The 26,893-nt window shown below is 43.5% G+C and overlaps 1 protein-coding gene across 6 annotated transcripts in view; it reads left to right on the top strand.

Annotated features, from left to right (window-relative positions):
* Positions 1–26,893, top strand: part of TANC1 (tetratricopeptide repeat, ankyrin repeat and coiled-coil containing 1) — a 264,732-nt gene that overhangs the window by 7,927 nt on the left and 229,912 nt on the right. For all 6 annotated transcript variants that reach the window (XM_032755640.2, XM_032755638.2, XM_032755636.2 and 3 more), the window contains exon 2: positions 26,054–26,163. The gene's annotated coding sequence lies outside the window, so the exon portion shown is untranslated. The remainder of the gene's footprint in view (positions 1–26,053; positions 26,164–26,893) is intronic.

Here is a 26,893-nt window from a genome sequence, read left to right as displayed (position 1 = left end):
GGGAGGCTGAGGCAGGAGAATGGCGTGAACCTGGGAGGCAGAGCTTGCAGTGAGCCAAGATAGCGCCACTGCACTCTGGCCTGGGCGAAACAGCGAGACTCCTTCTCAAAAAAAAAAAAAAAAAAAAAAAGATCAGTGGTCCCCAAAGTGGAGTGTGCTAGATCATCCAATATGGGAGGGAAGAAAATATTCAAGAATGTTAGCAAAAATTAAGCTTTTAAAATATTTATTGTATGAGTTGACACTGGTTGGTATATCTGATAGTCTCTTATCAACTTACATTGTACGAGGTTGCCTGAGGGAAGACTGGGCCTTTTACAACCTGGTGGAATTGACAGTGGTACCCTCATTCTTATTCTTGCCTTTGGTGAACTCTATCCATCTAAATACATTTATGGCTAGATTATCTGGTTTTAACTAAACTGACCCCCACAAAATGGGCGAGTGGTTTAAAAAGATTCTTGCAAAGAAAGTGTAATGATAATGATATAAGTATAAAGGAACAAGAAAATGTTCTTATGAGTTTAGAACATGACTTTTAAAACAAATTTGACAAGAAGGTGGCTCAAAAATTATGTATGGGCTGAGCGCAGTGACTCATGCCTATAATCCCAGCACTTTGGGAGGCCGAGGTGGGCAGATCACCTGAGGTCAGGAGTTTTAAGACCAGCCTGGCCAACATGGTGAAACCCTGTCTCTACTAAAAATACAAAAATTAGCCAGGTGTGGTAGTGTACGCCTGTAATCTCAGCTACTCGGGAGGCTGAGGCAGGAGAATCACTTGAACCTGGGAGGTGGAGGTTGCCGTGAGCCAAGATTGTGCCACTGAACTCTAGCCTGGGTGGCAGAATGAGTCTCCGTCTTGAAAAACAACAACAACAACAACAAAATTATGTTTGGATTTGTATTATTAACAAAAATGAACTTAAAAATACTGTTTGACTCCCATCCTTTAAAAGTTTTAAATGTTGTATAATGTATATACTACATTCGTGTGTGTATATACATACTATGTAATTAAAACATAACTAGTTTTAATTACACATAAATTAATACAATTTATAATATGTTAGTATATATGTTATAAATTTTTTCCCCTGAAATTCCTGAGCTTCAATACCTTTTCAAAATTTTTTACTTTTTATTTTTTTAGAGGTGAGTCTTGCTCTGTTGCCCAAGCTGGAGTGCAGTGGTGTGATGATAGTTCACTGCAGCCTCCAACTCCTGGGCTCAAGTGATCCTGTCACCTCAGACTCTCAAGTATCTGGGACTACAGGTGTGCACCATCACATCTGGCTTAATTTAAAAAAATTTTTGTTTGAGATGGAAACTTTCTCTGTCGCCCAGGTTGGAGTGCGGTGGTGCTGTCTCGGCTCATTGTAGCCTCTGCCTCCTGGGTTCGAGTGATTGTCCTGCCTCAGCCTCCTGAATAGCTGGGATTACAGGTGTGCACCACTACACCTGGCTAATTTTTGTATTTTTCTTTTTTTTTTTGAGACGGAGTCTCGCTCTCGCCCAGTCTGGAGTGCAGTGGCGCGATCCTGGCTCACTGCAAGCTCCACCTTCCGGGTTCACGCCATTCTCCTGCCTTAGCCTCCCGAGTAGCTGGGACTACAGGTGCCCGCCACCACACCCAGCTAATTTTTTTGTATTTTTAGTAGAGACGGGGGTTTCACCATGTTAGCCAGGATGGTCTCGATCTCCTGACCTCATGATCTGCCCGCGTCAGCCTCCCAAAGTGCTGAGATTACAGGCATGTGCCACTGCGCCTGGCTTAATTTTTGTATTTTTGGTAGACATGGGGTTTCACCATGTTGGCCAGGCTGGTCTCAAACTCCTGAGCTCAAGTGATCTGCCCACCTCGGCCTCCCAAAGTGCTGGGATTACAGGCATGAGCCATCGTGCCTGGCTAATTTATTTTAATTTTAATTAAATTAAATTAAATTAATTAATTAATTAATTTTTTACTGATAGTCCTGAGTGATCAAAAAAGCTTTGAGACCACAATTTAAGTCACTTAGAGTTAGGTATTTTTTGTTACTTGCAGCTGAAAGTGCCATACCTGATAGAAGGACAGATAAGAGTAGTAGCTGTCCCTGTTTTATTCTTAGTTTTCAAGAATCTCTGTGATCTGGGCCGGGCGTGGTGGTTCACGCTTGTTATCCCAGCACTTTGGAAGGCAGAGGCGGGTGGATCACGAGGTCAGGAGATCGAGACCACGGTGAAACCCCGTCTCTACTAAAATGGTGGCCTCCAATGAGGGAGGGAGAATGGGTGAACCGGAGGAATGGCCATTTGCCAGACAAAAAAAAGAATCTCTGTGATCTGGACCCTAACTTCTTTGCAGGCCCAGCTGTTCTCTCCTTGTCTCTGCTAATATGGCTGAACTCCTGCCCATCCCTGATACTTTGTTTCAATTTTGCCTCTTCCCTCACCCTATCACCACCACTGAAATTTTGACTTTCAAGGACTAGCTTAAATAAATATTGCTTTCTTATGAACATTTTTTCTGATTTACCCCCGCTTACACATTTCAGGTTTTCTTTCCTTTTAGTCTCCCTAGTATGTTGTACATTCATTATAATGTCTTTCTCTGTTTGCTTTTTATTATTAAGTTGTTCGCCTGTTGGCTTTGCAGATGGGTTGTAGGCTTCTTGATGGTAGGAGGTCCTGTCTTACCTTCCTCATTTAAAAAAGAAAACAATCTGTTTCTCCTTTGGGAGAAAGGGAGACAGAGAATCCGCAGTTGTTAAACATCACTCTGGACTTGTTACCCTGGGGTGGGTCTTGCCTCCAGCCTTCTGGCAGCCTTAGGAAGGCAGGGAGCTCCATGTACATGAAAGGAGATTGAGGGCAGGGAGCTCACAGAACTAAGACAGCAGGACCCAGGATTCAGACCTGGAAAATTTTTATTTCCTGGCTGGTTTGTGTGCCCTCATGCATGTTATTTACAGTGGCATGTTCTTTCACATGGGAACACTGACATAGGTGAAATGGGAGGTTCCATAGGATGATAGTGCAAAAACATTAAGGACAATCCTAGCAGATGCAGTGAGTTCAAGGGAGAGTCCTTGTGGAGTAACAGGAAAGGCCTGGTGGATGAGATGTATGAAGATCTAAATGCCTGCAGATAGTGAGCTGTCTGCAACTACCACAAAACAAAATCATGGGAGATAACTCCCCAGGGTAGGGTCTGGCCTGAGCATCCCTGTTGGGAGATGGGAGGTGATGGGCTCTGTAGTGCTTAGCTGAATAGAGTTATCTATGTCAGTATTCCCTCTATGCAAAGATAGTTGAGAGTTCCCAAGTTGTAGGCTTTCAAGTTGAGCTATGTTAGATATATGCTCCTCTGATGGAAGACAGACATGTCTCCAGGGTTTTGAGGGTCAAATGACAGAATGTATACAAAGTGTTTTGAACATTATAAATTGCCTCCTTAGAGGCAAGGGAACATCAAATTTGGTTGTTTTCTTGCATCAGAGACTTCTAGCTCAGATTTATTTGTTGGCCATTTTTAAGGGCATTTCCAATGAGTTTTCAAGTATTGGGGTTCTTGAATATGATATAATTTTTTTCAGATGAACTGCAGATATTACTTAAAATCTTGCTGTGAAACTTTCACCTGTGGAGTAAGTAGAATTCATGATTAAGGTGAATCTCTTTTGGGATCCAGTTCAGTTTTTCCAAAGGATCTGTTTATAAGAATGGGACCACTTAGCCGAGTGTGGTTGCTCACGCCTATAATTCTAGTACTTTGGGAGGCTGAGGTAGGAGGATCTCTTGAGCCAAGGAATTTCAGACCAGCCTGGGCAACATAGGAAGTCTCTGTCTCTACAAAAAATTTTTTTAAAAATTAGCCAGGCGTGGTGGTACCGTGCCTGTGGTCTCAGCTACTTGGGAGACTGAGGTGGGAGGGTCGCTTGAGCCTGGGAGGTTGAGGCTGCAGTTAGCTGTGATTACAGCAGTGCACTCTAGCCTTGGCGACAGAGCAAGGCCTTATCTCAAAAAAAAAACCAAAAACCAAAAAACAAAAAACTTACCATTTTCATAAAGATGGGAATCTGTGGGGCTTTGATTTCTGGTCCTGGAAACCCTAAGTACCAACTGAAAGACTTAAAAGAGGTTTGATTTCAAGGTTTTTTGTTGTTGTTGTTCTTGGCTACTGTAAATCCAGTAATTTATTTTCATGAGTCTTTGGAAAGGGTTAGGGAAAGCTTTGAAATATCTTAAGGTAGTTTTGAAAGTAAAACGTAGGTATGGTTTGACAATTTGAAATTTGTTTCATTGTAGATTTCCAAGGCAATGGGTTTGAATAAATTAAAGTTAATTCCATTTCAAAGAACTTTTGCAGTAGGATTTCATATTGTAGAAAGAGTCTGACTTATAAATCAAAACATGTTAAAGAGTAAACATATTTATAGATGCAAAAGACATTGAAACAGTGAGTGGCTCCTAAATCGCAAATAGATGCAGTTGTGAAATTCTTATTCGGGGGTTGCTGAATCATGCATGTAACTTAAGAGGGCCTTATTTTTCTTAGGATTTATTTAAGTAAAGCAAGAATTCCCAAAATGGATTCTGGGGGAAACTGAGTCTTAGGAAGTTAACAGATGTTACGCAGGGAAAAAAGTCCTGTGGTCAAATAAGTGGGAAAATCTGGGTTAACCAAAGTAAACCAGGTATTTTTGTTTTTAGCTACAGGACTTTTGAGCACCCTTAGATCTGGTGTTCATTATAAATATCCTGGAAGGGAAATAGAGTAGTCAGTGTTTTCCAAACACATTGAATTGTAGAAACTTTTTTTTTTTTTCCAGAACATCTTTTGGCCAGAGAGAACAATGTTTGTTGGGTTATCTAATTTGTTGAAATACTTAAAAATAAAATCTCAGACATCATGTAATTTTGCCTAACTTTGCTATGCATTTCTAACTTAGGACTTAAAAAAATCACCACCCCATTATCACTTTTAATACAATTAACAAGAATTTAAAAATATTATGTAATTTGGGCTGGGTGCGGTGGCTCACACCTGTAATCTCAGCACTTTGGGAGGCCAAAGCAGGCAGATCACGAGGTCAGGAGATTGAGACCATCCTGGCTAACACGGTGAAACCCTGTCTCTACTAAAAATACAAAAAATTAGCCGGGCATGGTGGCGGACGCCTGTAGTCCCAGCTACTCGGGAGGCTGAGGCAGGAGAATGGTGTGAACCCAGAAGGTGGAGCTTGCAGTGAGCCGAGATCGCGCCACTGCACTCCAGCCCAGGCAACAGAGCGAGACTCCGTCTCCAAAAAAAAAAAATTCTCCCTTAAATAGCATTTGTCACCATTTTTGTTTTTTTGAAACCAAGATTCAATCAACGTTCATATATTGCACTGTGGGCTGTTGTTGTTGTCTCTTTCGTCTTTTTAAATGTAGAAAAATAATATCTCATTACCTCCCTCCCTCCCATTCCTGACTTTTATGGGTTGTCCCGTATTCTGAATTTGTTTCCAGTGGCGGTGTTTACCTTGTCCCATTGTTTCCTGTATTTCCTATAAACTGGAGGCTAGGTCTAAAAGCAAGATTAGAATCAAGTAAAATATTTTTGGCAAAAATAGGTCCTAGACTAAGATTCCTCTCTGCACTCCCGACCCCCTCTATGATTTGAGAACAGACATTTAAGTTTAGCAATTCAGAGCAGCATGGGGAGTCAGACACGCTGTAATCCTGGCACTTTGGGAGGTGGAGGTGGAGGCAGGAGGATTGCTTGAACTCAGGAGTTCGGGACCCTGGGCAACACGGTGAGACCTTATCTCTACTGAAAGTGAAAAAAAAAAAAATCATCTGGGTATGGTGGTTCAAGCCTGTATGTAGTCCTTGCCACTAGGGTGCTTGAGGCGGGAGGATTGCTTGAGCCTGGGAGATGATTAAAGCTGCTGCAAGCTATGATTGAACCACTGCACTTCAGCCTGGGTGACAGAGTGAGACCCTATCTTTAAAAAGTTTAGCAATTAATATATAGCTTTAAAATGTATATATATATAAAGAAGTAACAGCTTAGAGTTTAAAAATTAGTTTTATTAGTATATCAAAGGGATGCAAGTTGAATTGATTCCAGGTGTGTTTGGAAAGGTATTCTGAATAGTTGGCGTGGTTAAATGGATATGTTTTCAGTATATCTTGAGACTATAAACCATGTGTTTCTTGGGTAAAGTGGCCTGGGTGTTAAACGTTTTTGGTGGTTGAAGTTTATTCAGAATGACAAGTATCTGAGTTGTGATGGTAAAATACTACTCTATAGACACTTATTTTTTGAGCACATTTAGGAATGTGCATTCTTTCTACCTTTGCTCGATAAATTTTTAACAGAATATTTTTCTGATAAATGCTTATGCTAATCTAAAATACAGCCATAAATTAAAGGACACCCTCAGGGTGATAATTTTCTATGTACCTTGTCTTAGAAACCCAGACATGTAAATAAAAGTTCCTATCATAGCTAACTTTGCTAACTTAATTTGCTATTTACATTTTTTTTCCCTTGATATCCTTCCAAGTGCTAGTTGTATGTCTGGGAAAAGTTAAAGGATTTTGTGAATCTTAATGAAGAATAGCTTAGTATATATAAAGAAGCTTTGCATGATGAATGGTAGCTGTCATAAGCAGCTCCCAGCACATTCTTATATTTAATCCTTTAACCAGCAGGGACACTGTTTTCTGCATTAAAATTTGCCTGTTGTGAATAATAAGGTGACTTGGACAGAGTAGGTACTTTTCAACTATAGTTAGTCCATTAAAAATATGCATATACACTCCCTTTTTCTCCCCTCTTTAAAAAAACACAAACATATAGGATACGGTAAAAAGGATGATCTATGAAGCCAGATAAACTTGGGTTTTGTGTTTGGCTCTGGCAATTTACTTGACCTGTTTCTATGTCTGTAGAATGGGGACAATAATTCCTGTTTCATAGAGTTTATGCCAAGGCCAAAGGCGAAGCCCTGTATGAAAGGCTTAGCACCGTGCGTGGATCAGAGCTACCAAAACCAGATCATCTTCCACCTTCTCCTCCTCTTACCATATTTTATTTGTTTATTTAGTTTTTGAGACAGGGTTTTGCTCTGTTGCCCAGGCTGAAGTGCGGTGGCACAATCTTGGCTCACTGCAGCTTCAACCTCCTGGGCTCAAATGGTGCTCTTGCCTTAGCCTCCCCAAGAGCTGGGACTACAGGTGTGCACCATCATGCCTGCCTAATTTATTTTATTTTATTTTTTTCTGTAGAGATAGGATCTGCTATGTTGCCCAGGCTGGTCTCGAATGCCTGGGCTCAAGCAGTCTTCCTGCCTTGACCTCCCAAAGTGTGGGGATTACAGGCTGAACCACCACATCCAGTCCTTACCATATTTTATTCAGCATTCTGGATCAGTTGTTAAATTGAAGTTTTTAATTGTTCTGAGTGTTTCAAAAATTGTAAATTTTAATTTACTTGTTACAGAAGTCCAGATAAGTTCTTGATTTCAAGATAATCTGTATGGGAGTTGGTTGCTTATATTAAAACAATTGTATGGCTATATGAAATGTTTTGAGCTAACAATAACAAGTAGGACAATTTTAGATGGTGATTTATAGAGGAGAAGGAGTAAGAGTCAAAAGTGTTATTTTAGCCAGGCGCGATGGCTCACGCCTGTAATTCCAGCACTTTGGGAGGCCGAGGTGGGTTGGATCACGAGGTCAGGAGATTGAGACCATCTTGGCTAACACAGTGAAACCCCGTCTCTACTAAAAATACAAAAAAATTAGCCGGGCATGGTGGCGGGCGCCTGTAGTCCCAGCTACTCGGGAGGTTGAGGCAGGAGAATGGCGTGAACCCGGGAGGCGGAGCTTACAGTGAGCCGAGATCGCGCCACTGCACTCCAGCCTGGGAGACAGAGCAAGACTCCGTCTAAAAAAATAAAATAAAATAAAACAACAAAAAAGTGATATTTTATTATTGGCACAAAAATATTGCTAACAAACTCTGGTTTTTATGAAAATCAATATTTAAACATCAGTTTTTTTACTGAGACTGAAAACATGTGAAACTCCTCAGACTTTTGTAATATTTTGCTTGAGTATGGTTTAGAACAATACATTTTATTTAGGTGGAGTAACTATTGTACTATGCTCAAGTCATACATGCATATTCATTTATGAAATAAATATTACCGATAGGAGAGGCTTTTCTAGAGAAGAGGGTGGTCAGTGCTTCATTCAAGATCCTCACAATGGAGAAATGGGGATTCTCCTTATTGCCTTTGTGCCTATTAAAGAGGCACGCGAAAGTGGAATTAATATATCCTAAGTTTTGAACAGAAGTGAAGGAACAGTTTGGAGAATGCCTGGATATCTATGGGCCTTGCGTTCTTGCCATTTATGGGTAAACCAAAAAGTGTTGTCTTCTATCATCAGCTGTTTCGAAGTCTTGGGACATTTGGCTTTGAATCTGGCTTGGACAAGAAAAGATCTCAGCCAGGCAAGGACTCACACTGCTCCTTCCCAGATAGTGCCTGTTCTCTCAGAATGAACTTGATTCCCTACAGACTTCAAGTCAAGTGGTACGTGAGCTTTTTACACTTTTTCTCTACCATTACAAAGTTTTGTTTAATCTCTTCCTTTCTGAAGTGTTTTGCTTCAACAAAAAGGACCCTTTTAACTGTCCCAACTCTACATACCAAAAGTTAAGCCAGGAGGAATCAAAGGGTGTTAGTTCCCCCTTCCTTCTGGAAAAAGAGATGCCATTTCTAGGACAGTGATTAAGACCTAAGCCAGTGGAAAATGTAAAGAGACTTTACCTTCTTCACAGGGCTTTCTTGTTTCCTTCCTAAGAGTAGTGTTAGCCAACTCAACAAATAGAATTTCCTTATGAGTTTTTTAAAGATAAAAAGTTACCATGAAGGTGGTAACTATTTGACAAATTAGAAACTATTTTCATTTGTCAGTGGGTGGTAGAGGTCTTGTATTAATTTTTCCAAAAAATGTTTCTTGAGAGCTGGTCATTGTGCCCTTCAGAGTTTGACGCTCAGTGCTGTGTCTCAATCTGAGGAGACAAGTGCACACACAGTACCACTGCACGGTGTTAGGGAGAGCAGGAGGAGGAGGAGTAGGGGGAGGAGGAGGAGTAGGGGGAGGAGGAGTAGGGGGAGGAGGAGGAGTTGACAGTGGCTGGGGGAAGCTTCGGGGAGGAGGGGGAGGAGGTGAAGGTGACTTTGCCAGGTGGGAAAGAGGGTGAGAGGCTTTCTAGAGAAAAGGAGCACAAGAAGCAGAGGCTGGGAAGCATGAAAACACAAGTCATGTTTGGGGTGTTGTTACTAGAACAGACGGTGCTTGGCATTTGGGTACAGTGGCAGGGAGAAGAGAGCCAGATTGCAAAGGCCTTGCATGCCAGGCTAAGAAGCGTGGACTTGATCCTGTAAGCAAGTGATAGCTGTCAAAGATTTTTCAGCAGGGAGATGATGTAATCAGATCTGTGTGTTGGAGAAAAGCTTTGGCAGCGGTGGTGTGGAGGAGAGACTGGCATGGGGACAGATGGGCTGCAGAGCTCTCTGTTAGGAGGCTTTTGAAGTAGGTCAGGTGAGAGATGATGTTTGAGGCCCGAGTTAGTGGGAGGAAGAGAACTAATGCCAGTTGAATACCTTTGAGTGTGCACTTAAGGTGAAGGTGCATTAGCTCATGTAATCTTCACAGAAAAACTTTTCATAGGGTGCTGTTGTCATCCTTATTTTGCAGAAAAGGAAGCAGGCTCAAAGTAACCTAGTTAGCCAGGATTGAACTTGGGTTTACTGTCCTGTGCCACCACGGTTTTTAGAACAAGATGTCAAAGAACAAAATTTCAACACATGAAGCTTTAAAGATCTAATTGTCGTTTTTTAGGAGTTCATGAACTAGGCAGCACCCAGACTACAAAATAGGCAGGTGCTCTGCAGGGCATGGCTGAACAGTGGGTTTTGTAAGCCAGCTTGAGCAGGAGCACAGAGATTGCATAGTGCCAAAGGTGGACTGGTTAACCTCAGGTTATTACTTCAGCTTACTTTCCTTGTGTGGGTTATAGCAGAGGGGATTTCGTTATTTTTGCCAGCTCTGGTTGACTGGGCCCCACTTTTTTTCCCTTTTCTTCCAAGACAGAGTCTCGCTTTGTCGCCCAGGCTGGAGTGCAGTGGCGTGATCTTGGCTCACTGCAGCCACCACCTCCCGGGTTCAAGCAATTCTCCTGCCTCAGCCTCCCAAGTAGCTGGGATTACAGGCATGTGCCACCATGCCCAGCTAATTTTTGTATTTTTAGTAGAGACCGGGTTTCACCATGTGGCCAGGCTGGTCTAGAACTCCTGACCTTGCAATCTGCCTGCCTTGGCCTCCCAAAGTGCTGCGATTATAAGCATGAGTGATTGCACCCAGCTGACTGGGCCCCCTTTGATTGGTTGTCGTGAATCTCATGCTTTTTGAAAACTGGCCTGTTCGGAGATTTGACTATCATTTCTCTCCTGTTTGCTTAGAGGGTCAGATCTTACAAGTAAACAGCTTAGGTTTTGGTTTGGTGACGTGGAACCTTTGCATGAATGACTCCATTTGGGTTGGTCTGTTGGATCCTAGTGCAGGAGCTCAGTCCAAATCAGTGGCTGACTATCAATTTCACTTAACAAGATGGAATGAGAACATGAAGAAGGAGTGCACATGGTGTATGATTTTTGGACTGGGTTGAAATGGAAGCTTCTTCCAGGTTAGAAAAGGAATACTTAGCAGCTTACTGAAGGTGGAGAGTTTCCAGGTGTGGCAACAAGGTATGGATGATGAACAATACTATAACAGCACTCTCTCAAGAGGAGAGGGGCAGAGTTTGGGGGCCATCTGGGATACCCAGTTGGAAATGCCCAGTCAGTGGTTGGAAATTTGGCATTCCTGTGGAAACTCTTTTAAGCTAATGATATACCTCCAGGTAGGTATGGACTTAGAATTTGTAAGGAGGGCATGGGTAATGCCTAAGCATCATCTGGGGCACTTAATTTGGAATGCAGATTTCCAGGCCCTGCCCCCAGGAGGTGCTTCAGTAGGCCCGTGGTGGGTTTTGGGAATCTGCACTCATGTCAAGCTCCTGGGTTGAGAGAGGGACAGGTTCTCACATTTGAGAAATGTTTGGCTTTCCCAGTGGCCTAGGCTGTCTTGTAATTTCACTTCCTTCAGGGAGCTTTTGATAACTCCTCAAAGAATAGGATGTTGATCTCTGGTAAAAAGCAACATCTGAGAAAATTGCTTGTTTTTAGGAACCTGTGTATATTCATATTTAATTCTGCCAAGGATGCTTTTTAGTTTTTTGGATTAACACTCAAAAGTAACAAGTCCTCAAAATTAGGTTTGTTCTTTTGTTTTAAGTGGACCTTTGGCAAGAGATTTCTAGTGAAGCTTGATTCTGAGTACTTTTCTCACGTGTTAAAAAGAGGCTGGAGGAGGGAACCTGGGACGTGGAGAGTGAGGAGTGATAGCCTGAGGTTCTTGGTTTGCCAGTCTGGGGAAACCCTGTCTCTACTGAAAAACAAAACAAAACAACACAAAAAACAAAAAAATGGCCAGGCGTCATCGTGGGTGCCTGTGATACTAGTTACTCAGGAGGCTGAGGCAGGAGAATCGCTTGAACCCAAGAGTTGGAGGTTGCAGTGAGCCGAGATTGCGCCACTGCACTCCAGCCTGGGTGACAGAGCAAGACTCCATCTCCAAAAAAAAAAAAAAGGAGTCACTGAAGGCTGGGTACGGTGGCTCATGCCTGTGATCCCAGCAGTTTGGGAGGCTGAGGTAGGTGGATCACTTGAGCTCAGGAGTTCAAGACCAGCCTGGGCAACATGGCAAAACCCCATCTCTACAAAAAATACAAAAATTAGCCAGCTGTGGTGGTGCATACCTGTAGTTCCAGCTACTTGGGAGGCTGGGGTAGGAGGATCGCTTGAGCCCAGGAGGTCAAGGCTACAGTGAGCTATGATCACGCCACTGCACTCCAGCCTGTACAACAGAGCGAGACCCTGTCTCAGAAAAAAAAAAGAAAGGTCACTGAAAAGTACTAAATTCCTTGAAATCTGGGTTGTAAACCTGATCACTCATTCATTAGACCATTTGCTTATAATTAGTCCTAACCAGCCTAGGTTCCCCTTCCCCTCTGTCATGCACGTCTTTTTCTCAGGAGTAGAAGCTTTGAAGCCAGACAGACTGGGATAAGGTCCCAGTTTAGTCCCTTTGCCCCACTATGACCCTGGACAGGTTACACAGCTTCCCTGAGCTGTTTTCTGTGAATTTGGAATGTGGAAAGGTAGTTTGGGGAATGGAGTGGATAAAGTCAGAACACCTGGACTTGAGCTAGTGCCACTCTGAATTTTGGGCGGGAAGGTGAAGGCTGGGCACCTGCCTGGTTCATTCAGCACACGTTAAGTGCCTACTTATTCAGCTAGAGAGTATATTTAGGGTTGACCGTGTGCATTGCTTTACATTACCTACCTTACTCTAATTTTCGTCCAGAGTTGGAGGGGATTTTTGTGTGGTTGTGGTTGATGGTTATCAAGAAAAAGTGGCCGGGCGTGGTGGCTTACATGTGTAATCCCAGCACTTTGGGAGGCTGAGGTGGGCAGATCACCTGAGGTCAGGAGTTCAAGACCAGCCTGGCCAACATGGTGAAACCCCCATCTCTACTAAAAAATACAAAAAATAGCCGGGCATGGTGGTGGGCGCCTGTAATCCCAGCTACTCAGGAGGCTGAGGCCGAGAGACTTGCTTGAACCCCGGGAGGTGGAGGTTGCATTGAGCCGAGATCGGGCCACTGTACTCCAGCCTGGGTGACAGGTGAGACCCTGTCTCAAAAAAAAAAAAGAAAAAGTGTTTTTGTTTTGTTTTCAGCTTGTATGTCTTTTTTGTTGGCAACTTGTTACCCTTGGGATAATTTTCGCTTGTCTCTCCCAGTGAGCAAGGTTTGGGTTCATTAACTGCTTGCTGCTGATTAGTTCATTTTTCCGATGTGTGGGAGAGAGGAACATCTTCCTTTGTTTTCCCCTCCACCTTTGCTAAATGCCGTTACTACTTCCTGTTGCAATGACAGGGCTTCCCAGCTCCCAGCTTCTTTTCCTTAGTCCCCATCGTGTTGGGGAGGACACAGGAGAAAGTTGGCTTGCTCACTGGTTGGTTTCCTCAGTCACTTAACAGGAGCCAATTGAGCCCCCACTCTATGCCAGGCTCTGTGCTAAGTGGTAGTCTAATTCAGCCCTCTTGAAGGCCTTAAGAGAGAGCAGGCATTCTTTCTTCTTACCTCATGGGGTTTTTGCAGGTGAGGCTCTGTACCTACCCCCAGATCTCATGGCAGGCTGACTGGACCCATGCTGCCCCAGGTCTCATGGCAGGTTGACTGGACCCCTGCCACCTCCTGTGGTGCTGCCCTCCTCACCCACTCCTTGCCCACTCTCACTATCAGCTTCCTAATAGGCATTTCCTGGGGTGACTATATCTGACCAAAATTGGTCATTTTGTAGATCCTTTAGGGGTCCTGGTCCAAAGGTCAGTTTTAGTGAGTGGTATGGGGACTGTGGAGTTGCAGGGTGGGGAGAGAAATGTGGACCATAACTGACAGTGTTCACAGGGAGAGCACACTGGGGGAAATAAGCCTCACTATTGCAGCTACTGAGAGTGCACGTCTAGTTCATTTTGAATGGCCCCTCAAAGATACCCCCTGAGGATGCTAAATGCAGATTTGTAGATGCTGTTGGCAGAATTTGCTTGTTTATGATACTTTTTTGGGGGGTGCTGGGCAAGGTGGCTCATGCCTATAATTTCAGTACTTTGGGATCTCACCTGGCTCCACCATGATTTGGGAACAGGCATTTAAGTTTAGCAATTCAGGCCAGGCACAGTGGCTCACGCCTGTAGTCCCAGCACTGTGGGAGGCTGAGGTGGGAGGATTGCTTGAGCTCAGGAATTTGAGAGCAGCCTGGCAACGTAGTGAGACCTCATCTCTACTAAAAGTTAAAAAAAAAAAAAATCAGCTGAACATGATGGCTCATGCCTATAGTCCCAGCCACTTGGAAGGCTGAGGCGGGATAATCACTTGAGCCTGCAAGATCGAGGCTGCAGTGAGCTATGATTGTGCCACTGCATTCCAGCTTAGGCAACAGAGCAAGAGCCAGTCTCAAAAAAAAAAATCTTTTTTGTTTTCGGCCAGTTCGGTTCTACATTTTAGATTGCTTTTGACTGACTTTTTGGGAGACTATCGTGCCCTTAGAGTATCCATAATAATTATGAAGATGTCAAATCCCTTAGGACTGCATGTTTGACTTAGCTTTCAGCATCAAAATATGCATCGGAACAGCATAATGGAAAGATCAGTGATTCTGGAGTAAAGTAGACTTGGTTTCAAATTCCAGCCCTCCACTAATGCCCTTGAATAAATTTCTTCATGGCCTTAGTTTCTTCATCTGTAAAATGGGGATTTTTTTTTTTTTTTTTTTTGGAGATGGATTCTCGCACTGTCACAGGGGCTGGTGTGCAGTGATACAATCTCGGTTCACTGCCACCTCCACCTCCCGGGTTCAAGCGATTCTCCTGCCTCAGCCTCCTGAGTAGCTGGGATTACAGGCCCCTGCGACCACGCCTGGCTAATTTTTTATATTTTTAGTAGAGATGGGGTTTCACTATCTCTAGTGGCCAGGCTGGTCTTGAACTCCTGACCCCGTGATCCGCCCGCCTCAGCCTCCCAAAGTGCTGGGATTACAAGCGTGAGCCACTGCGCCCGGCCAAAATGGGGATCATTTTACAAGGTGAGAAATAACGTTTGTACAGTATTTTTAGAGTAGCTCCTAGCACATAATAGATGTTCAGAAGTTCCCTTCTTGTTTGATTCAATAGGAACTAAATTGTATCAAACTGTAAGCAGTTTGATGAATAACATGTGGTTTCTATCCTGGAGGAACTTAAAATCTAATGGGCTAGGCTGACACATGAATTCATCCTGAGGAGGTTAAGTGCCAAGACCCAGGTTGAGGCTGGAGCAGAGCACAGGAGCATTTCCTCTGCCTGGAGGGTTGGGAGAGCCTTCTGGGAGGAGGTTATGCCTAAGCCCTGTCTTGAGGGATTGAGTGAGAATTCACTTAAGCAAGCAAGGTGGGATGGGTTGTAGCCAAAGCAACAGCATGAGCAATGGATGGAGTATTTAGGAGGACTACATGCAGTCAGGGGTTGGCTGGATGGAATAGTGTGAAGTAGGAATTCCTAGGAAATGAGCCTAGAGAGCCTGGTGAGTGTGAACTTGCTGGTGGGCCTTGTGTACCTTGCTGAAGAATTTAGGGTTATGGGCTGAGTGCTGTGGCTCACACCTGTAATCTCAGCTCTTTGGGAGGCCAGGGTGGGCAGATTGCTTGAGCTCAGGAGTTTGAGAACAGCCTGGGCAACATGGCAAACTCTCGTCTCTACAAAAAATACAAAAATTATATGGGCGTGGTGGCGGGCGGCTCTAGTCCCAGCTAGTGAGGAGGCTGAGGTGGGAGGATTGCTTGAGCCTGGGAGGATTGCTTGAGCCCGGGAGGTGGAGGTTGTGGTGAGCCAAGATTGTGCCACTGCACTCCAACCTGGGTGACAGAGCCAGATCCTGTGTCAAAAAAAAAAAAAAAAAAAGTAGAAAAAACAGCAGGGCTAGAGATCAGAGGTAGTTTAGGGATTAAAATACACTGTTACTGATTAATAATAATGTAAATTTCCCGTTTTGATGGGAAGATGTAGAATTTGCTAGGAAAGAAAATAAAAATACGAGGACAAATAATATATAAATAGTGTTAATAGCATACTCATGCATTTTTACAGTGCACGGTCTGATTAAGTAAATTTTGGTACATCCATACGATAGGGTGGTATGCAGATATTGAAAGAATGAGGGAGCCGGGCGCGGTGGCTCACGCTTGTACGAGGGGGGGATCAGAGGTCAGAGTCGAGACCATGGTGAAACCCCGTCTTATAAAATACAAAAAATTAGCCGGGGTATGGTGGGCCAGAAAGAATGAGGTAGGTTTATGTGTGCTCTTAAGGAAAATTTTCCAAGAATATTATTTAACAAAATATATATATGCATAGAGTATCTTTAGAAGTATATATAAGAGGCTGGGCAGGGTGGCTCACGTCTGTAATCCCAGCACTTTGGGAGGCCGAGGTGGGTGGATCACGAGGTCAGGAGATCGAGACCATCCTGGCTAACATGGTGAAACCCCATCTCTACTAAAAATACAAAAAAATTAGCCAGGCATGGTGGCGGGCGCCTGTAGTCCCAGCTACTCGGGAGGCTGAGGCGGGAGAATGGCATGAACCCAGGAGGCGGAGCTTGCAGTGAGCCGATATCGCGCCACTGCACTCTAGCCCGAGCAACAGAGACTCTGTCTCAAAAAAGAAAGAAAGAAAGAAAGAAAATATTGTAAAGAAATGACTTAACACTATACATTTTCAGGTGAGCTGGAAACCAAGTGGCAGAACATAAAAATAACCTGTGCTACTACAGTGTCATAGTATTATGCATAATGCTAGATTATTTCATGCTCTGACAATAACAGCATTCATTCATGGGGGCTTTTAGAGTTTTCACCTTTCGCATACATTATTTCAGTCAAAATTAATCACTCTTCGATCTGTGCTCTCACATCAATTAAAATATTTTAAGAATTATAAATGTTAAGTGATGTTATGTAAAGTTTGGAAAGCGAGAGAAAAGAGTTTAGGCTGGGTGTGGTGGCTCATGTCTGTAATCCCAGCACTTTGGGAGGCTGAGACAGGCAGATCACTTGAACCCAGGAGTTTGAGACCAGCCTGGGCAACACAGTGAGACCTCATCTCTAGAAAAAATACAAAAATTAGATGGGCATGGTGGCGTGCACCTGTAATCTCATCTACTCAGGAGGCTGAGGTGGGTGGATCACTTGAGCCCAGGGAGGTAGAGGCTGCAGTGAGCTGTGATCACACCACTGCACTCCATCCTGGGCAACAGACTGATACTCTGTCTCGAAAAAAAAAAAAAAAAAAAGTGTCTAAATGCAGCAGCCATGATTTTATTCTCTTCCTTCCTTCCCTTCTGTTCTTTGCCTATGCCTTAAAAATATATAGCTGTAGCTAAGGTATACATGTACTTATAGGCTTTTCTGTGTAATATATTTCTTTTTTTTTTTTTTTTTTGAGATGGAGTCTCGCTCTGTCACCCAGGCTGGAGTGTAGTGGCGCGATCTTGGCTCACTACAAGTTCTGCCTTCCGGGTTCATGCCATTCTCCTGCCTCAGCCTCCTGAGTAGCTGGGACTACAGGCGCCCACCACCACGCCCAGCTAATTTTTTTGTCGTTGTTGTATTTTTAGTAGAGATGGGATTTCACCATGTTAGCCAGGATGGTCTCGATCTCCTGACCTCGTGATTCGCCCGCCTTGGCCTCCCAAAGTGCTGGGATTACAGGCATGAGCCACCGCTCCCGGCCTGTGTAATATATTTCATGCATTTCCCCAGGTGTTGTGTGGTTGTCCTCCTTAGCTTTTTAAATAGCTGCTGTTTTGTGGAACATTGTGATTACTTCACTGTGCTTCACTTGCACCTTTACTCGTGTGTTCTCAATCACAGCTGCGTTAGTTTCCAGCCTTCATGCTCATCTCTTCCTAGACTCTTGGGGCTGGGATGACCTCTTTGTCATTAGAATCAGGGCAGAGAGAAAATACTTAGCAAGTATGTCTGAAGGAATAGATGTACCTTCTGGGCTTTATAACAGCGTTTTAAGGTGTAGGTAAATATGAGCAGTTTTCAGCCAAGGAAAGGAGTCAGATTAAACAGTCACACAGTGGCTATGTGGAAGTGGGTGAACTCAGACTTTGGTTCAGTTCTCCTAACCCCAGCAAAGCACTTGGCAGTGTTGTTTTTTTGTTTTGTTTTGTTTTTTGTTTTGTTTGTTTTGGAGGTGGGATCTCGTTCTGTCAGGCAGGAGTGCAATGGCACGATCGGCTTACTTGAGCCTCCTAGGCTCAAGTGATCCTTCCACCTCAGCCTCCTGAGTTGTTGAGAGGATAGATGCATGCCACCACACCTGGCTAATTTTTGTATTTTTTGTAGAGACAGCGTTTCGCCATGTTGCCCAGGCTGGTTTTGAACTCGTATGCTCAAGTGATCTGGCGTGAAACACCGTTTCCGCCCTTATTTTTCATTGTTTTTTTAAGGCTAGTCAAGTGAAGCAGTGGGAATGGGAAATCCTCTGTTCTTAAGAAATAAAACATGGGTGTCGGCTTTCTCTCCCTTGAACTTTCAACTCTTACATTTTTTTGTTAAATTTTTAAAAAGTTAATTTCTAAAGCCATCTTCTGGTTTGTCTCAAGAGAAGACATTACCTTTTGTCCTGAATTCTCTCTTGAACTTTCTCTCCCTTGAACTTTCAACACTTAAATTTTCTTGTTAAAGTTATAAAAAGTTAATTTCTAAAGTCATCTCCTGGTTTGTCTGAAGAGAAGACATTACCTTTTGTCCTGAATTGCCTTTATTCCATAACAAATAGCATTTGAATGCCTTCTGTATGAATGTATGTTCTGAGGTTTGGCAAATACCTACAGAATAATTTCTGGTCATTTAAAGAGTACTTAAAAATTTAAATCATTTTAATATGAAAAACCTTTCTCATTGTTTGGACCATGCACTAGTGCACTAGTATTCTAGTGCACTGTACATATCTGATTTTCACTTTCCAGGGGGGGGATTTCTATCTCAGGGTAATGGAGATTATAACTATCAACGGATCCTAATCTTTTTTATTTCGTGGTTTCTGAATCATAGAATTGTTTTGCAATTAACTATAGAAGCAAGAATCTCTTTTGGGGGTGAGAGGTGGTGTGTAGGAGCAGAGGAGAAGGGATATATAGGAATAGAGTGATCTATTTTATTTTACTATTTTTCTTTATATTTTTTAGAGACAAGGTCTTGCACTGTCGCCCAGGCTGTAGTGCAGTGGTGCATGGCTCACCGCAGCCTCTAACTCCTGGGGTCAAGCAATTTTCCTGCCTCAGCCTCCTGAGTAGCTAGGACTACAGGAGAGTGCTACCACACCCTGCTAATCTTTTATTTTTTTTGTAGATATGGGGTGTCTACTTGCCTAGGCTGGTCTACATCCCTTAGGCTCAAGCCATCCTTCTCCCTTGGCTTCTCCAAGTGCTGGGATTACAGATGTGAGCCACCACACCTGCCTAGGGTGATATATTTTAAGAGTACAAAGTAGCTTAGTTGTCATTGAGAATGAAAAGAATCGAATCTAGATGTTCGTGTCTCAATTTGAGATCTTCATGTTGCACAAAGTTATTTTTGATTTGTAACTTTTTAAAACTTTGTAATCAAGTTGATTTATTTGTGGTTATTATAATACTATTTTGCCAAATCCTAAATGGTTAACTTTACTGCATTCAGATTTGAGAATATGCTTTAGGTTTTAAAGTTGCAATCTTGACATCATTTATGAATTATTTCACAAAATAACTACTGTTTGGAGAAAGAACTGATCTGATTTCTTCTTTTAAAACCAGTGATACTAAAGGTGTATTTAAGCCTGTTTTGAGTTTGTTGAAACATCACTCCAAAGTGGAAAGATGGAAGGCTTCGAGTTGGACAGAGCTGAATATGAATTTAAATTTTTGCCATTTCCAAGCTAGCCATTTATGGGGCTGATCTTTGCCTTGTTTGTTTTGAGGATTAAAGGAGATAATGGGTGTAAGATACCTATGCCTTGTCTAGTTAAGTGTTCAGCAAATACTAATTCTCCCCCATCCGTTACAGTGGGATGGGGATTCCCTGTGTTTGCATAAGGTTGTCCTGTAGCTCTTTCTGTATTTACGTATGTGGTTTAGTCTTGAAGGTGGCTGGCTGTGTTGTGTATTGAAAATTGCTAGAAACTGAGAGTTGGTTATTATATTGCCATTGAACTTTCTGTGTAATGGATGGTTACCATGTGTTTGTGTTATTCTCTGGTAAAAGGCACTTTTTATACCAGTGGAGTGTAAATTCCAATGTGAAAACGTTAATCTTTGAAAACCCTGAGCTAGGCTCCTGTTATCAGCCACTTGAGCGTTATCTGGTGCTAGAGGCTAACCAGATCCCATTAGGCAATCCTTCCCCTCCCTGTAGCACATTGCCCAAGGGCGAGACTCTTGGAAACTTCAAACTGAGGCTCCCCATGGCTGTCATTGCTTAAGATCTCCCCTGGGTTTTTACAGAATGGGATAATGAGAAACCTTCCAGGCAGAGGGTCAGTCTTATACCTGTCTCCATTCATTTTGCCTCCCTTCCTCCTCCCTGCCTCCATTTAAATCTTTCCTGTTCTTTAAACCCTACATTTCTCAGGATGCTTCCCCAGACAGCTCTCAATTCTACCCTTCTGTCTCTATTAAACATATTAGCACTGACACCCTCTGCCTTACCTACTGCCTTGGCCTTTTTGATGCTCATCTCGGATTACAGCTGACCTGAGGGCATCCACCAGCCAGCCTGCCATGCCCTGTGCATCTCTGGCCTGGCTCAGCCCTGGGTGCACTCTGCCTGGTTCACAGCAACTGATTCTGTTTCTTCTTTGTCAGATCCAACATTCTGTCTTGGAAGAATTCTCTGTAAGCTTTTCTACACAGCAGTCTTCTGTCTGTTACTTTTAGAAAGAAATGAAAAAAGTAATTTAAAAATAACTTGGTGGCTGGACGTGGTGACCCACACCTAAAATCCCAGCACTTTGGGAGGCCAAGGTGGGAGGACTGTTTGAGCCCAGGAGTTGGAGACCAGCCTGGGCAACATAGTAAGACCCCACAAATCTGCAAAAAATACTAAAATTATTTGATAGCTGAGTGTGGTGGCATGTGCCTGTAGTCCCAGCTACTCATGAGGCTGAGGTGGAAGAATCACTTGAGCCTAGGAGGTTGAGGCTGCAGTGAGCCGAGATCTTACCACTGTACTCCAGCCTGGGTGACAGTGACAGCCTGTCTCAAAACAAAAACAAAACTTGGTATATGCCTTCCTTAAGTGTTTTTCTTTTCACAGACATATGTTAAATAAATGCCATACTTTTTGTTGTATAACTTGACATTTTTGTACACACAGTGTGTATTATACCAATATGCATTCTTCTAGAAATGATTTCTAGTTATTGCATGTAATTCATTTTCCAGCCTGTAGGTGTAACATAATTTTTTCAACTATTTACTTATTACTGAATTTTAAATAACACTCTAGTGAACATTGTTCTAGTTTTAGTGAATGACTTCCAGCAATTAACTGTGTTGAATTACTAAACATAGTAGTTTCTTTCAAAAATTTGTGGAATATGTTTATCTTATTAGTATCTGAGTAATTTACACCATGGTCCAGAACTGAGCTAGGTGTCAGGGGTACACGTAGACATTAAGTATTATAGTACTAAGGATAAAACAATGTGTATACCAATAGGAAGGGATGTCAGCTACTTAAGTAAATAGACTTTAATTATTTAGATAAAATAGGCATGAAAGAACTTTAATGTATGCAAATTTATAAAACATCAACCAGCAGCTGTTCATACCTCTCCATGTGTGGGGTGGTGGGAGTGGGGCACTGAGATGCAGACTGTGGCAAAAAAAAAAAAAAAAATCTACCTGCTTTACAGACTGTGGGAAAAGAATCTACCTGCTTTACAGTTGCATGACACGGTCACCGAAGAGAGTGGGGACAGAAAGATGTGGACCTGGGTAGCTTTGGAAAATGGTGTTTTGACTATAATCTATAAAAACTACAAAAAGAACTGTGCATAAACGCTGTACTCTAGTGGGTAAAGTTTGTCATGGGACACAGGTTGACAGTTCCAACACTGCTTTACATATGTACAAGGGTTAAACAAATAGTGAAGGGTTGGTGGATGGAGAGAGCCAAGTTTCCCACAGCTGGAGAGGAAAGTCAAAGGTATGCAAGGAAGGCAGGCTAGAAGGAACCTTGTGGGACTGTATTAAAGTCAGAAACCTCAATGTGAACTTAGGTTTAGCTTGACATAGATACAGAAATAATTATATTTTAGTGTGTATTCATGGATTAGGACACACGTGTATTTCCTAGATCTGTTCACTGAAAGAGCTTAGAAGCAATAACACCCCAGTAGCAAAAAGTACACCCAGATCTTGGTTCCTAAATTCCATTCTCTAATCACAGTAACCAGGACTCCTTGAAGAAATGGATAATTATAGGTCTGCGGCGTCTTGCATTGTCAGAAAATAAGGAAGTGCCCACGAAACAAAGGATGTGGGCATGTCTGAAGGCCATACCAGCCAACCTCAAAGAGCTCCTAATAGCCAAAGCTGGAATAATTTGAGCAACAAAATAAATAATATGGTATACTGCATTGTAGTCCAAGGTATAAAATAAATATACCTGCACATAGCTGTATACTGGGAGAAGAGACATCTTCCTTATAGAAGAATTTCGAGTAGTGTTTGCAGATACCTCCCCCTTCACTAGCTAGGCCTTAGTCCTCCCTACACCTTGAGTGTGGACTGAATTTAGTGACTCACTTCTAAGAGACAGAGTATGGAAAGGTGGGGAAAAAGTAAATTTACGGTGGAGAAACCTGCCAGCACTACCTTGACCAAGTAATCAAAGTTTAACACAACCAGCAGTAAACCATGTTCAAACATGAAGAAAAGTTTCACTTTGGGAGAATTGCTTGAGGCCAGGAGTTTGAGACCAACTTGGGCGACATAGCGAGACCCCATCTCTACAAAAAATTAAATTTAAAACTTAGCTGGTTGTGGTGGTGTGCGTCTGTAATTCCAGCTACTTGGGAGGCTGAGGTGGGCACATCGAGGTTCCAGTGAGTCACAATTGTGCCACTGCACTCCAGCCTGGGGGACGGAGTGAGACCCTGCCTCAAAAAAGAAAAAAAAGAAAAAAGTTAAAAGAAATGTACAGTGAATACTGACATACCCTCCACCTAGATTCTATAATTAAGATCATGCAATCTGGGCTTTATTACATATCTACCCATCACACTATCTTATTTCAAAAAGTATTTCAAAGTAAATTGCAAACATCAGTACATGTGATCCCCCAGCCCCTACCCCCAACAAAAATTTGTTTAAAATGTAATTTCTCGGTGGCTCACGCCTGTAATCCTAGCACTTTGGGAGGCCGAGGCGGGTGGATCACGAGGTCAGGAGATCGAGACCATCCTGGTTAACACAGTGAAACCCCGTCTCTACTAAAAATACAAAAAATTAGCCAGGCGCAGTGGCGGGCACCTGTAGTCCCAGCTACTCGGGGGGCTGAGGCAGGAAAATGGCGTGAACCCGGGGGGCAGAACTTGCAGTGAGCCGAGATTGCGCCACTGCACTCCGGGCTAGGAGAAAGAGCAAGACCCCGTCTGAAAAAAAAAAAAAAAAAAAAGTAATTTCTGCATTCTCTGCCAAGGTTGTTGTGCAGCACCTACCAGCCACAGCACAGTTGACGCTATGTGATTGTGCCCTGTTGAACCTCGAGGCATGTGGGAAATTGGAGAGGATGTAGGTGATGTAGGCATGCTCCGAGGTGAGCACAGATGTGTGTGATTGGGTGACCCACTTGACTGACGTGGATCTATACTTGTGGGTGCTGGGGCATCATGGGATCTGTGAAGATCCAGAAAATAGCAGCTGTTTCCTGGCATGAGGGCGGCTTTAGGGATGGCGAGAAGGGATGGTGAGTCTGCTCTGGGACAGAACTGAGCTACTAAAGTTGTAATAATGTAGAGTGCCTGAGCATTTATTTGGGGAGAGCCAAAGGCCTGCCTCACCATGCCATTCCCCCCTCCCCTCTGATCTCTTGGGAAAATAAATAGAGCGGGAAGAGAGGGTTTAGCTCAGGAAGGGGTAGGAACACTGATCAGCTCATCAATCAGGAGAGTGCAATTATGCAGAAAGGACAGAAATCACTCCCTGAAGGCCACAGACTTGGGGATTTGCCCAGAAGAAGACCTTACAGCTGCTAACAGTAGCCCTATTCAGTTGGGGTGCATAATGATTTTAAAACTAATCAGGAACCAAAGCCTGAGGCTGGGGACAAGCACAAATATCTTGTTGACAGAGCAAACATCTAGATTTTGTCAGATAGGAAGTTTCTGAGGAGGTCAGAGTGATGTAATGGTGTGCACTAAGCTTTCATCCTTAAACAGATGGGCCCCCGAGGTACCATCTGCAGCTCCCTGGGGCCCTTCAAAATGACTTCCTATAAATTAAATTGTCCTAAATTGGTATCGAGAAATTAGTGTGGTAGCCATATATCAGAAGCGAAACTAGACAAAGGAAGGAAATTTCCATGGAGTTACCCATTTCCTTTTCCTCCCTTGCTTTATAAATAGCAAGGGAGGTTTATTATTTTGATCAACTTTCTTGGTTAGCATGTGAATATTAATGCCCCCCTCAAATAGCCATCCAAGGTAAACTTCCCTTTCTCCTCTCAAGCTGGGACAACTGCATTTATCCCTACCTAAGCCAGCGTCAGCTGGATATTTTTCATAAACTGCCTTTCTATTTTGGGCCTTCTGTTTTTGTTGAGGAGGAAGTAGTGGTTTTGCTTCTGGTTTTTTCTTTCATCAAAGGGATATTTGTTCTGGAAGGGCAAGGGAAGGGGATGCTTCTCAGTCTAGATCAGAGGGAGAAAATGTCCGACATCATATGTAAGTGGCTGATGATGAGTCTTAATTGGTGAAACATTTCAGAACAGAAAGTGGGTCCACTGTACTCATCCTTTTATTTATTCAGCACTTCTTGGTACTTTGATTCGCAATGGATGATATAGCCTCTGTTCTCAGGGAGACAGACAATCAAAAAATAGCAAAGTAAAGTTTACATAGGTATGAGTGGAGTATTAGAGAAGCTGGGGCAGGGGGTTCAAGGAGGAGGTAATTTTCCTTTCTTGAGATGGAATCTCACTGTGTTGCCCAGGCTGGTCTCTAACTCCTGGGCTCAAGTGATCATCCCACCTCAGCCTCCAAAATCGCTAGGATTACAGGCATGGGCCTCCATGCCAAGCAGGAGGTGGTTCTTGAGCTGCGTCTCAAGGGAGTAGCCAGGTGAGGTGAGAGTTGGGTTGGGGTAGGGGAGACCACCCTAGCCAAGGATGAAAGGTGAACCGGGTGGTGTGTGTGGGTAAGTGGATGGAGCGTGGGGTGCGGCAGGGAGCTGTGAAGTAGGTTGGCTTGGAACAGGAGTGAAGAGGAAAAGCCGAGGCAGGTGCATGTGGGTAAGTGGGTAGGCGAGGCACCGGGGCGGGAAGCTGGGGTGTTAGCCTATCAAGCCTTCTGGCTTCTGTTACCTGAGTAAAATGGGAAGAAAGGGCATTTGCTAGAGTAGGATGGAGGAGAATGACAAAAGTTTGAAACAGTGGTTGCAGGGAGTGGGAGGAGGGCCTTTTAGAATATTAAGGGTCTTTTGGGTCGGAGAATTCAAGTGCAGTGGCGTCTTTCTGCACAGTGATGCGATTTCTGTGGTCTTTCGGGCCCAGGGTGTAGGTGAGGACAAGCTGAGTTGTGTTATTAGTTCCCTTGGGTTTGGCTAAAGAAGAGGGTTGCAGAAAATTGAGGGTGCTGGCAAGGGGGTGATTGGTGGTGGGGTCCACACTGTGGGAATGAAGAAGGGGACATACTCAAGGGACATCCGAGATCTTAGGACCTCAGGAGGGAGGGGGTGTGCAAGCCAGAAGGATAGGAGGCTGTGGTCATGAAGCAAGAGTATGGAAATACGGCTTCTGACTGAGGTGTGACCCTGGGAATGGCCGGCCAGAGTCAAGAGCCAGGGATCAGAGCTTAAGTGCAGGCGTAATTAGAACATCTGCCATCACTGACCCTGCGCTGGACACTGCCCTGAGCGCTTTGGACTATTCATTCAACCCAGCCCCACAAATAGGTACTCTTATTTATTGCCATTTATAGGTGAGGCAGCTGAGGCCCAGAGAGGTGAAGTAATTGCTTAGGGTCATGGAGTTAATAAATGATGGAGTGGAGCTTCTAACCCAGGTTGTCTCCTCTGCTCTTGTTCCTTTAGGAGCTGACTACTGGGCAGGAACGTCTTTCAGGAGAAAGAGTGGAAGAGAAAATTGCGAACTAAGGCCACCTGCCCCCTGTTCCTGGTGCATGCGAAGTTATCAAAAATAGGTAGGTGATGGCTGAGGATTGGGGTAGTGTGTGGTATGACTGTGAGTAGTGACTCAAAGAGGGATGAATCTTTACCTGAAGTTAGAAGAGAGATGGCCTGTAGAACGTCCAGTCTTTCCACCTGCCCAGAGCCACTGGTGAGCCAGTGCCTCCAGGGGAGAGAAGCCCTGTCAAAAGCAGAGATAGGGGAGTTAGTGTTTAATGGGTATAGAGTTTCAGTTGGGGAAGACGAAAAACTTGTATAGGTGGATGGTGCTGATGGTTGCAGAAGGATGTGCCTAGTGCTACTGAACTATATACTTAAAAATGGTTAAAACGGTAAATTTTATGTCTTTTATCATAATGAAAAATAAAAACGTGGTGGAGGGAGGGAGTGATAATCACTACCATTTATGAAACCCTTTCCTGGTACAAAATTGTCACTTATTAAATGTTTGGATGTGTGCTGGGGATTTTGTTAAGTGCTTTACGTGTATTTTCATTTAATCCTCACTTTCAGAGATGAGGTAAACTCTGCTGTACAGATGAAGAATCTCAGGTTTAAAGGGATTAGGCAACTTGCCCTAGGTCATACATCCGGAAATGGTAGAGGCTAGGCTCAACCGGATCCTCACACTCCAAAGCCCTTGCTTGTAATTGTTAGGGAATTGAACAGTGGACAGAAGGTTCCAGAGGCTGTGGGGGAAGGGAGAGGGGGTTGGTGATGGAGGGAGGACCTGGGATAGGGAAA

This window comes from Hylobates moloch, unplaced genomic scaffold (genome assembly GCF_009828535.3).
Source record: "Hylobates moloch isolate HMO894 unplaced genomic scaffold, HMol_V3 SCAFFOLD_1, whole genome shotgun sequence".
In the NCBI taxonomy this organism is placed as follows: Eukaryota; Metazoa; Chordata; class Mammalia; order Primates; family Hylobatidae; genus Hylobates; species Hylobates moloch.
Note: the sequence above shows the minus strand (reverse complement) of the source record. Positions and strands in the feature narration are given on the sequence as shown.